At 42.7% G+C, this 13036-nt stretch overlaps 1 protein-coding gene across 7 annotated transcripts in view; it reads left to right on the forward strand.

Moving 5' to 3' along the window:
- Positions 1–1109: 1109 nt before the first annotated feature.
- Positions 1110–13036, forward strand: part of STK33 (serine/threonine kinase 33) — a 199525-nt gene continuing 187598 nt past the window's right edge. For 5 of the 7 annotated variants that reach the window (XM_060399945.1, XM_012095813.5, XM_004016596.6 and 2 more), the window contains exon 1: positions 1293–1511. The gene's annotated coding sequence lies outside the window, so the exon portion shown is untranslated. Of the gene's footprint in view, positions 1189–1292; positions 1512–13036 lie in introns of those variants that run through there. The other 2 variants (XM_060399944.1, XM_060399947.1) reach the window with 1 other exon arrangement.

Consider the following 13036-nt stretch of genomic DNA (forward strand, 5'->3'; position numbering starts at 1 on the left):
GAGTGTAAGACTACACAGCTGCTGATTAAAGGCAGATTCATGCACTTCACAGCTCAGTGAAGCAGATGGTAGAGCTTCGTTTGTTGGACACTGTGGCACCAACACTCATGCTTGGATAAAGGCAGGGTTGGGGGAGACAGGCAGAGAGAAAATCCTTGCACGCTGTTCCAGACCCTTGTTAGACAACAGTTCTGTACTTCAGAACAAAGTATGGCCAATACCCCAAAGTTCTAGGGTATAGGACATGGTGGGGATTATTGAAAAATTTGTAATACTGAAGTTACCAGTTGCTCATTAGCAGCCATTATGAGTTGTCAGGTGAAACTGACAGGAGGAACCCATTGCCAAAGGTGGACTTCTACCTCTAAGAAGTAAAATGAATCGACCTCTGTACCAGGTTCTTGGCTATTAATCAAATAAACTGTAGAGGACATCTGTCTGAATAATTAGGCTAGTGTTAGGAGAGTTGAATTTCTTTCCCCCCAGCTGCTAAAGAGCAGGACCCGTGTCCACAGAAGCCATTCCTAGATCAGGTCAGAAATATATTAGCATACAGCTGGAGTCCGTGTTTCTAGCCGTTATTGCAGGGGGCATGCATTGAGATGGTCCACAGAGCTTTGCGGCTAACACATATTCCTGGGAATTGCCTTTTGATCTGTCAAGAGCCTTCTCAGCCCCTCTGTGGGGACAAACACCATGCACTTCGGGGGCCTTCCCCCAGCACCGATATTCATTTTCCTGACTTTTAGGCCAGCTCTGACCCCACTGCGGTGCGAGGCTTACAGGACCAGCTCCAACTGGCTGCCCCAGAAAGCTTCCGGGCCCTGAGCGAGAACTATGGCCTGGATATCCTCTCGGTTCAGTGATATCATTGCTATAAAGGTTTAATTTCCTGTAATAGGTGTCTGCTTCTCTGTACCTAAGATAGGGTTCTCAGGTCCAGCTCTAGGAGAAGCTGCTCGCGGGGACGCCCCTGAGCGCACCTGGGGGTCTCCCTCCTTGTCAGCCCGGCTGCGGGGAGAGGGGCTTCGCGCCGGCCGATGCACTTTGTCCCCAGGCGGCCCCCGTCCACCTCCCTGCGGTTGCCCCGCCGGCCGAAAAGTTTCTCCAGGTGCGGAATTCCGGGCTCGGCGACCACCGGAGCGGAGTGTGCGCGCCAGTGGGAAGCCAGCCCGCCTGCGGGCCCGGGTGAGTGGCCCCTGGCGTCGCGGCGCAGGGCGGGCCCCGCGGGGTGGGCGGGCCCCGCGGGATGGGCGGGAGGGCACCAGGCCGAAGCTGGCCCGGCCGTTGCTATGGTAACGCGCCGGCAAACCGGCCGCTGGGCCTCCTCTGCCCGGTCGGCTGGCGGCTCCCGGCGTCCCCTCTTAGTGTGTCCTGGGGCCCAGCCGTTGAGACCCCATTTCCCCTGGGTCGGCGTTTGGGGTGGTCCCTGGTTCATCTTCACCTTCTCACCTTGACCCCCGTCTTGGGACGTGAACCTTTTTTGAAATTTAAAGCGAACATACTCTAGGGTAAGTATAGCACATTCTTAAAAGTTCTAAATTTGTGGCTTCCCTTCCGCTATCCGCCTTCTCTCTTTTTTTACTCTCCTAGAGTCTGGCACCTAGGAGGACCTCATTATATGATATAGCTCTTCCTTACAGCACTTAGGGTAGTTCTTTGCACACAGTGGGTGCACGTACAAGGAGATAGATAATATGACGCTAAGAGGAGCCTCTGTGTGGACAGGTAATTTAAGCGCTCTACCTCAGTTTCCTCATCTGTAAATGTAGAGTATAATTTCTACAAAGTGTGGTGGGTTTGAAGGAGCCTGTATGTGAAACTGCTTTGTGAACCGTAAAATGTCAAGCACTTGGGGTTTAGTTTTAAGGGATCTTTATATGCTGCGCGTGGTTTAATTCTCCGGGTCCCACACTACCAGCCAAGGGGAGAACCTTCTCTTTTGTCTGACCACCGAACTGCTGCAATATCCAACCGGAAAATATGGTCGTGCATCAGAAGAGGGCTCTGCCAATGGAAAGAAACATCGTTTCACACTTAAACATTCTTAGTTTTAGGCACTCTTTCAGGTTCCCCCCACTTCACATTGCAACTGCCCTGCAGATGCCTCACACATTTAACTGTCTAACTCATGTAAAACTCTCTCATATTCCTATCTCAGTGAATCATACCAACATCCATCTAGTTTGCAAGCCAAAAGTCATGGACTCTTTCTCCATGTCCAGATCATCAAGTTCTGTTCATTTTATGTTCAAACCAGACTGAATTCCATCCACTTCTTTTAGTCTCTATCATTGTCACCCTAGACCGGGCTGTCAAGGTCTCTTGCCTGGCCTCCTGTAGTGGCCTCCAGACTAGTCTGAAGGTATTCACCTATCCTTTCAATATTCTCATCTATTCTTACCCTGCAGTAGGAGAAATCTTTTGAAAACTAAAATTTCATTATAATACCCTTCTCCTCTCCCTTGCTTAAAGTCTGTCAGGATTTCTTACTACTTTTAGGATAAAGGTACCACTCTTCAATGTGGTCTATAAATTGGGTGACCATATATTTTATTTCGCAGACCAAGATACCTTTGAGAGTAAAAGAGAATATTACTTACACTGGGAATGTCGCTCAGGCAAATAGGGGCTAATGTTATTCCACTTATAAGGTCCTGTAGCATCTACCTCCTCTATAGTGTGAAAATCTCTCAGTCATGTCTGACGATTTGCGGCCCCACGTGACCGACTTTATTTTTTGGGGCTCCAAAATCAGTGCAGATGGTCACTGCAGCCATGAAATTAAAAGATGCTTGCTCCTTGGGAGAACAGTTATGACCATTAAAAAGCAGAGACATTACTTTTTCAACAATGGTCCGTCTAGTCAAAGCTATGATTTTTCCAGGAGTCATGTATGGATGTGAGAGCTGGACTGTAAAGAAAGCTGAGCGCCGAAGAATTGATGCTTTTGAACTGTGGTGTTGGAGAAGACTCTTGAGAGTCCTTTGGGCAGCAAGGAGATCCAACCAGTCCATCCTAAAGGAAATCAGTCCTGAATATTCATTGGAAGAACTGATGCTTGAGCTGAAACTCTAATACTTTGGCCACCTGATGCGAAGAAATGACTCATTTGAAAAGACCCTGATGCTGGGAAAGATTGAAGGTGGGAAGAGAAGGGGATGACAGAGGATGAGATGGTTGGATGGCATCACCAACTCAATGGATATGAGTTTGAGTAAACTCGAGGAGTTGGTGATGGACGGGGAGGCCTGGCTTGCTGCAGTTCATGGAGTCACAAAGAGTTGGACACAGCTGAGCGACTGAACTGAACTGGACTGTAGCCTGCCAGGCTTCTCTGTCCATGGAATTCTCCAGGCCAGAATCTTGGAGTGGGTAGCTGTTTTCTTCTCCAGGGGATCTTACCAACCCAGGGATCGAACTCTGGTCTCCTGCACTGCAGGCAGATTCTTTACCATCTGAGCCACCAGGGAAGCTCCTTATCTTACACCAGGCTTCCCTTGTTCTCTGTGTTCCAGTTACACTGAGTCCTTTGTCTCCCGTCTTCCCTCCTACTACAGGGCCTTTGCACATGCTCCTCTCCTTCCAGGTATTCTCTTCCCTCATCTTGTTAACTCTTGCTCATCCTTCACTTCTCAGGTCAGATGATTCCCAGAAAAGCTGCCACTGACCACTCTGTCTAGGACAATGCCCCTCAGGGTATAAACTTTTCTGATACCAAGTATATCTCCTTAGTAGCATCATCACAATTTTAATTTTCTCCGTGTGTCTGATACATAGTATGTAGTTAATAAATACCTATATGTTTTTATTATAAAGATTTTCCTATTCCATTAAATGATCTCAAAATAACCATCATGGTTAAGAGCACAAACTCCAGAGCCAGGCAGATGGAGAGATTTGAATTTCAGTTCTGCCACAATTCCTTATCTGAAACCCATGGGGCTAGTTGTGCTTTAAGATTCAGAATTTTTTAGATTATAGAAGGACAACATGGTTTATAAACTGCATCCCTTCTGGTGTGGTTTTGGGCAGCACTCTGTAATCAAACACATTAATTTTTCTTTAGAAAGAAAACTTCACTCTAAGTGAGAGATAAGTAAAGACTATACATACTTTTACATGAGTTCAGGTCAGGTTTTGCCAAGAAATGGATTTGCCACAAATTTATGAGAACATGTGGTATTCAGAGCTTTTGGATTTTAGGATTTCAGATAAGGGTATATGAATCTGTGCCAGTGTAACTTTAAACCAACTACTTAACTTTTTGTGTCTCAGATTCCTCAGCTGTGAAAAGGAGATGATACTAGCACCTATTTACCTTACAAGTTCTGTTTATGCTGTTGGAGGAGTAAATGAGTTAATACATGTTAACTGCTTTGGACAGTGAATGTTACTTAATCAGGGCTATAGAGGAATCAGCTCTTACTATATCATTTTTATTTGCCCCATAATGACACTATGGATGAACCATAATTTATTTGTAATTTATGTATTGTTTGATAGTTATATTTAAAATACAGAAATGTAGAGATGAATTTCTTTATAGTTAAATCTTCCAAGTAGATTTTTGATTACTGAAGATCAGTTCCTGAAAATGAAATTACAGAGTCAAAGGACAGATGAATACTCTTCAAACATACTGCTACCTTTGGAAAGATTATACCAGTTTACCATCTTGCTGTCACTTTTATGACATCTGTGTTAGCATTATTATTTTAAAAAATCTTCAAATTTCACAGATAAAAATATTATCTCATTTTAACTCACATCTTCTATTGGAATGTGAAGTCAAGTGGGCCTTAGAAAGCATCCTATGAACAAAGCTAGTGGAGGTGATGGAATTCCAGTTGAGCTATTTCAAATCCTGAAAGATGATGCTGTGAAAGGGCTGCACTCAATGTGCCAGCAAATTTGGAAAACTCAGCAGTGGCCACAGGACTGGAAAAGTCAGTTTTCATTCCAATCCCAAAGAAAGGCAATGCCAAAGAATATTCAAACTACCACACAATTGCACTCATCTCACATGCTAGTAAAATAATGCTCAAAATTCTCCAAGCCAGGCTTCAGCAATACGTGAACCATGAACTTCCAGATGTTCAAGATGGTTTTAGAAAAGGCAGAGGAACCAGAGATCAAATTGCCAACATCTGCTGGATCATGGGAAAAGCAAGAGAGTTCCAGAAAAACATCTATTTCTGCTTCATTGACTATGCCAAAGCCTTTGACTGTGTGGATCACAATAAACTGTGGAAAATTCTGAAAGAGATAGCAATACCAGACCACCTGAACCTGCCTCTTGAGAAACCTGTATGCAGGTCAGGAAGCAGCAGTTAGAGCTGGACATGGAACAACAGACTGTTTCCAAATAGGAAAAGGAGTACGTCAAGGCTGTATATTGTCACCCTGCTTATTTAACTTCTATGCAGAGTACATCATGAGAAACGCTGGGCTGGAAGAAGCACAAGCTGGAATCAAGATTGCCGGGAGAAATATCAATAACCTCAGATATGCAGATGACGCCACCCTTATGGCAGAAAGTGAAGAGGAACTAAAAAGCCTCTCGATGAAAGTAAAAGAGGAGAGTGAAAACGTTGGCTTAAAGCTCAACATTCAGAAAACGAAGATCATGGCATCTGGTCCCATCACTTCATGGGAAATAGATGGGAAACAGTGGAAACAGTGTCAGACTTTATTTTTTGGGGCTCCAAAATCATTGCAGATGGTGATTGCAGCCATGAAATTAAAAGACGCTTACTCCTTGGAAGAAAAGTTATGACTAACCTAGATGGCATATTCAAAAGCAGAGATATTACTTTGTCAGCAAAAGTCCATCTAGTCAAGGCTATGGTTTTTCCAGCAGTCATGTATGGATGTGAGAGATGGACTGTGAAGAAAGCTGAGCACCGAAGAATTGCTGCTTTTGAACTGTGGTGTTGGAGAAGACTCTTGAGAGTCCTTTGGGCAGCAAGGAGATCCAACCAGTCCATCCTAAAGGAGATCAGTCCTGAATATTCATTGGAAGAACTGATGCTTGAGCTGAAACTCTAATACTTTGGCCACCTCATGTGAAGAGTTGACTCATTGGAAAAGACTCTGATGCTGGGAGGGATTGGGGGCAGGAGGAGAAGGGGACAACAGAGGATGAGATGGCTGGATGGCATCATGGACTGGATGGACATGAGTCTGAGTGAACTCCGGGAGATGGTGATAAACAGGGAGGCCTGGCATCCTGCGATTCATGGAGTCGCAAAGAGTCGGACACGACTGAGAGACTGAACTGAACTGAACTGAACTGATGTGGGGACAGGAGGAGAAGGGGACGACAGAGGATGAGATGGCTGGTTGGCATCACCAACTCAATGGACATGGGTTTGGGTGGACTCCGGGAGTTGGTAATGGACCGGGAGGCCTGGCATGCTGCAATTTATGGGGTCGTTAGGAGTTGGACACGACTGAGCGACTGAACTGAACTGAAGCATTAAAAAATCTTCTTACTAGCTATTAGCTATTTCTTTTCTGTGAATTGCCTGCACAAGTTCTTTGATTGTTTTACATGGAGTCTCAGCTTTTCCCTGGTGGCTCAGGTGGTAAAGTGTCTGTCTACAATGAGGGAGACCTGGGTTCGATCCCTGGGTTGGGAAGATTCCCCTGGAGAAGGAAATGGCAATCCACTCCAGTATTAGTGCCTGGAATATCCCATGGACAGAGGAGCCTGGTAGGCTAGAGTCCATGGGTTGCATAGAATCGGACACGACTGATCGACTGCACTTTTGCTTTCCTTTCAGCTTTTTGTTAATTGTTTAGTTTGATTTCGCCTTTCTGGCCCAGGCAAGAGGAGCCAGCATGCTGGACTTTGGCTGGAATTAGCTGGAATAGTTGAATTGGTTTGTATCCCTGGAGCCTGGGGCGAGCTGTTACTTGTCTGAAGATGGCAGAGCAATGTAGAAAGCTGGGTTGCAGAGGTTGGACCTTGGGGAAAATCTGAAGTCAAGATCAGGTTGTTTATCTGAGTCTCCTGGTTAACAGGCCTTAGGAGAAGGAGAGTATCCAGATAGGAGGCAAGGAACTAAGGCAGAAGAAAGAGGCAGACTGATCCTGAAAGCTCTGAGAAACTATAACGTTTTTTAAAAAGGAACCTAGCAATTTCTTGTATGGATGAGGAGGGGAACGTGGGGGTTGGGGTCGGGGTGGCACTGTCTAGGCCAGACACTGATTTGTGTAAACTCTTTATAGAGTAAGGATATTAACCCTTGCTTGCTGGGGCATTTCTCCTATAGTTGCCTTTTTTTTAAAAAAAAAATCTTTTTATAATTGCCTTTTCATTTAACTTATGGTGGTTTTTGATTTATAGAAATTAAAACAATTTTATATGGTCTACTCAACCTTTTCCTTTTTGATTCATTACTTTTTATGCTTAGGAAGTCTTTTTCATACAGAGACCAGTTAACAAATTACATTTTCTTTAAAAATGTTATTTTGTGAGGTCAGCAAATCAAGGAAGAGTTCATGAAAGTGAAAGTGAATTGAGTAGTGTGATTTCCAATAAAAAACCTAAAGGATGAGAATATAAAGGTTGATATTCATGTCATCTTCCTGTCTCCTTGAAGATAGAAGAAAAGAGCTTACACGCCGTAAAAGACCGATGAAGACTTTTTCTGCCAGTGTCTGTTGTACATTGTGAACTTGTAGAACTGTATCCTTAGAGACTTTTAGAAGTGTTCTGAAAGAGAAGATGTGATCTCTGAAGATATTTTCTACTTCTTTTATCTGCCTCACCATTCTATATAGTGTTTCAAGCACCCGCAGTTGTTAGATACTGAGAAATGATTTCCCTGTTCTTGTCAGAGGATATAAAAAGGGAAAATGCGATGTAGAATTAATTGCTGACCTTCCAGGCATTGGTAAATTAGTATGCTTTGAGATGTGCTTCAGGAAGAATTTCCCTTCCTGTGGAGCTCCAGTAGGGATCAGAGGTGAATTGTGTTTTGCTTGGATCTTAGGGTTCAGAATGTGACGAGTTAACAACTGTATCAATATATCTTTTCTTAGTTTATTAACTAAAATAAATTGTGAGATGAATGACTAATCACCTCACAAATTCCTGCAGTTTTATTGACCCAAAGTTGTTTCATTTCAGGATGTTTTGTAAGATGAGGGGCAGTAATTATTAGAATTAACTCAAACTATCCTTTCTATTAATACTTATAATAAACTAAATATCTTTGTTAATGACCATTGACTTTTCAGTTGGACTGTCAGTGAGGATGTGAGGTATAACATCAGGAATAACGCAAGTAAAAAACACCTTATTGATGAAGACAGGTTGATTCAGAAATTCTCTTTGCCTTATTATTTGATCTAAATTATTTAGTAGATAGTAAAGAGCCCACCTGCAATGCAGGAGACCCAGGTTTGATCCCTGGGTCAGGAATATCTCCTGGAGAAGGAAATGGCAACCCATTCCAGTATTCTTGCCTGGGAAACCCATGGACAGAGGAGACTGGCAGGCTACAATCCATGGGGTCACAAAGAGTTGGACACGACTTAGTGATTAAATCACAACTTTAAGTATATAAGCTTCATTCAGCAAGTATTTAGTCGGTGCTACAATGTTCCAGGTACAGTTAATAGAATACTGTCTTATATTTTTGATTTTACATTGTATGTGTGCAGAGTTTATTTGTAATTCAATATTCTTAACATGAGCTGTGTTCACCTGGAAAAACTGGTCGTTTGGACTCATACATATTCATTCAGAGAATATAAGAAAAAGCCCTATAGAAGACGTTCATCCAGTCTCTAAGGTTGAGATGCTGGTAATTGAAAAGTTCTACTCTGTTACTCTGTCGTTATCATGGTGGAATGCTTGTCTGCAGCAACAGAGCTTGCTAGGAGAGAATCCATTTACCATTTACCAAAGGCAGCTCATCTGAGGCTCAGTTTCTTATACTTGAATTCTTTCAAGTCTGTTTGCTGTCAGCAAATCTAACATAGAGGCTCTTATATCTGCTCCAGGGAGTTCAGCTTCCAACCAGCCGAGATATTGGGAAGAAAGCAAATAAATATCCTTGGATGGTTTTTCATGGAAATCAAATTAATTTTTCCTCTCAATCTTCTTTATGTTGGTGTGCAACTTATGACAAAAAATGCAATACTTTTCATATTTGTTATTATGAAAGTAAACACCAATGTCCAGCAGTGATTTTCAAGTTAACTTCATTGCTTCTCTGTCGTATCTCTTTGATAGTACATATGTTATAATGTGTACACTTAGCTCCTTTTTATACTTGCAGGTCACTTTAAAAAAATTGAGAGATAATTAAGATACCATATAATTTGTTTTTAAAGTGTAAAATTAAGTTTTTAGTACATCACAAGGTTTTGGAATCATCACCACTATCTAGTTCTAGGATGTTTCGTAACCTCCTAAAGAAACCTCACATCTGTTAGCAGTCACTTCCCATTCTCCCTTCCCCTAGCCCCTGGCAAGCACTAATCTGCTTTCTCTATGGATATGCCTGTTATCATGGACATTTTGTATAAATGGAATTGTACAATATGGACCCTTTTGCATTTGGCTTCTTTCACTTAGCATGATGTTTTAAAGAATCGTTTCCGTTGTAGTATGTATTAGTCCTTCATTCTTTTCTATAACCAAGTAAAAGTCCACTGTATGGATATACCACATTGTTTTTATCCATTTATCAGTAGATGGCGATTTTGGTTGTTTCCTTTTCTTTTTTTGCTATTATGAATAATGCTACTGTGAATATTTATGTATAAGTTTTTGTGGGAACACATCTTTTCATTTCTCTTAAGTATATATCTAGGATATCCAGGAGTAGAATTGCTAGTCATTTCTACGTGTGACTTTTTGAAAACTGCCAAACTGTTCTCCAAAGTATTTGATAGTTGCACCATTTTGCGTTTCCACCAGTAATGTGTGAGGAATCTCATTTTCCACGTCATCACTAATCCATCTTTTTGATTATAGCCATCTCTGCAGGTGTGAGGTGATACCTCATTATACTTTGGGTTTGCATTTCCCTTATGACGAATGATGTTGGATGTCATTGGCTATTTGTATATCTTCTTTGGAGAAGTAGCTATTTAACTCCTTTGTTTATTTTTAAAATTTGATTTTTTTTATTCTTGAGTTGTAATAGTTCTTTATATATTCTGAATATTAGACCCTTATCAGATGTATGATTTACAAACTTTTCCTCCCATTCTGAATGTTGTCTTTTTGGTTGTTGCCTGGTAGTGTCTTTTGAGGAAAAAAGGTTTTAGTTTTATGAAATTCAATATATACGTTGTTACTTTGATTGCTTGGCTTGAATGGAGAAGGGAATGGCAACCCACTCCAGTATTCTTGCCTGGAGAATCCCATGGACAGAGGAGCCTGGTGGGCTGCAGTCCATGGGATCACAAAGAGTGGGACACGACTGAGTGACTAACACTTGCTTGTCTTTAGATGTCATGTGTAAAAAATTGTTGCCTAATTCACGGTCGTGAAGATTTACTTGTATTTTTTTTTTTTTCCCTAAGAGTTTTGTGGTTTTAGCTCTTGTATTTAGGCCTTTGATCCATTTTGAGTTAGTTTTTGTGTATGTGTAGAGTAGGTGTTTAGATTCGTCCTTTTGCATGAGGAGAGCCTGTTGTCCCAAGACCATCTGTTGCAGACCTCACATTATTTGTTTAAGTCAACTTGTAAGTCCTGTTGTTTTGATGAAACATTTGGCTGATACCTTGTCACCTCAATTGGATGCCACCATCCTACACAGAAGACATTCCAGACAAAGGAACATCTGTATTGCTAATTAGTACTTTGGTTACCATCTCTATGTAGGCTTACAACCTGGTGAGTAGGCTTGCAGGGGATGTAAAAAGCTTCAGGGCTGCTTCCCCTTCTAATTTAAGGCCTCTCATGTCCACCGTGGTGATGCCTCCTTGCCCTCTTTCCTCTTAATTATAACTTGATTGCCACTTGACCTTTTAGAGAACAGGAAAAGTAAAAGAGGCTTTGCTTTTCTCTAAGCTGGAGAGGCCCTAAAATTATCCTTCCAGACTAATGGGAGGAACGTGGGAAGAGTTGTGAACCTTTCAACAAAGAAAAGGGAATATTCTCAAGGGAAGGCAGAACTCTTTCATTTCTTCATGCTTCCCATTGAAAGCTCCACCCTCTGGAATCATAACCCAATTGAGCCTTGGCTTGTTTCAGAACTCCTTTTTCTTGGAGTGGAGTGATAGGGCAGGGAGACTTGTGTTCCTCCCAGGGATTCAGGTGTGCAGTGGGGGAAAAGCTTAGGACTGGGGTCAGGCTCATCTGAGTTCAAATTTTGTCCCTGTGTGTCTATCATTGGTTTCTTTATCTATCAATCAAATGAGGATTATAATCTCAACTTCCCAGAATTATTATGAAAAACAAATCAAATATCATATCTAAAGTGCCTAACAAAATTGTAGCCTCTCAATAAAGGCTTGTTTCCCTTCTCTTTTCCCCAAATCTTCTGGGAAATTTGTGTAAATACAGCCTTTTAAAATTCCACAGAATCTTGACACTGAAAGAGACCTTCATACTGATGACCATATCACTTTGCTGAGCCTGTCAAAGCTCTTTTCATGTATATTTACTTGATTTATTCAGTCAATTGATTTTATTGATCAGTCAGTGTGCTTCAGGCACTGTCTTCTGTATTGTTTGTCACTAGTCAGTAGAGAAGAGATGAAAGACGTATGACACACAACCTGGCATGTGGTTGACACTTCACTTATCCTACTTCCCTGATTTGATTCATTCACTTACTGAACTGTGAGCCAGATGCTATGCTGGATTCTTGGAATACAAAGATACCGCTTTTGAGAGCTCACTATGTGTTTTGGAGGAAAGTACACCAAGAAACAATCATATCCCATAGGAGTTATCACAGCAACATGAGGCTTGGTGCCGTGGGAACTGGAGGGGAGCTCTCCTGAGTCTGCTAGGGGTAATCAGGGGAGGCTCAGCAGAAGGGGAAAGGGATCTGAGGCAGGATGAAGGCCTGGTGTTGGAAAGAGTGTAGGCCTTTAAGAAAGCTGATATCCAGGGGAACAATCGGAGACACTGACTGACAGGCTACCAGTGTCCAGCTTCCAAACAGCCTATTATGCTGGGCCAAGATTTGAGGTCAGTTTGGGTGGAGACAAAAGCATAATTTGTAGTTTAGAATCTGTTAACATCTGTCTTGGTTTTATTCTTCTTCTAAGTGAAAGTGAAAGTGAAGTCGCTCAGTTGTGTCCAGCTCTTTGCAACCCCATGGACTGTAGCCCACCAGGCTCCTCTGTCCATGGGATTCTCCAGGCCTGGAGTGGGTTGCCATTTCTTTCCTTCTCCAGGGGATCTTCCCGACCCAGGGATCGAACCCAGGTCTCCTGCATTGCAGGCAGATGCTTTAACCTCTGAGCCACCAGGGAAGCCCTTATTCTGAGCCTAGCTTAAAAAATCCTTTTGTCTTTAGCATTTCCCCCAAGCATCTAATCTAATATGTTAGGCTTTTGCCTTCCTGCTTCTCTTTTGATAGCGTTCTGCCACTTGAATATTGTCCTAGGTTACTTGCCCATCTACTTTGGTATTATGACCTTACAGTTCATGGAGAGCTCCCTCTGTGACTATGTGCTTTCTCTGGAGGAATCTCTGTCCTGCTTGCCCCAGGGCTTAGTCAGAAATAGGAAAGACCCATCAGGGTGGCTGAGCCCTAGTAGAGAGGGCTATTGAAGAATGGCTGGGTACAAGGGAGGCCCCTGAACTGGAGCTGCTATCCGCTGGAGATTGTGATGTTGGCACAGGCATGGCCTCCCTTCTGAGCTTCCCATAGTCACTCACCCATGGGCTCTGCTCCCGGGCTGTGTCCTCAGGCCCCTCTTGCTTTGCCTGAAGCAGAGGAATTGAGGGTTGAAGAGTGGCTCGAGAGTCTTCATTTTGTTGGGGACAGCCTCCTCCCGGAAGCCACTCACTTATCCCCTCAAGACAGTCTAAGCTGGCCCTTCAGATGTG

Source organism: Ovis aries, chromosome 15 (genome assembly GCF_016772045.2).
Source record: "Ovis aries strain OAR_USU_Benz2616 breed Rambouillet chromosome 15, ARS-UI_Ramb_v3.0, whole genome shotgun sequence".
Lineage (NCBI taxonomy): Eukaryota > Metazoa > Chordata > Mammalia > Artiodactyla > Bovidae > Ovis > Ovis aries.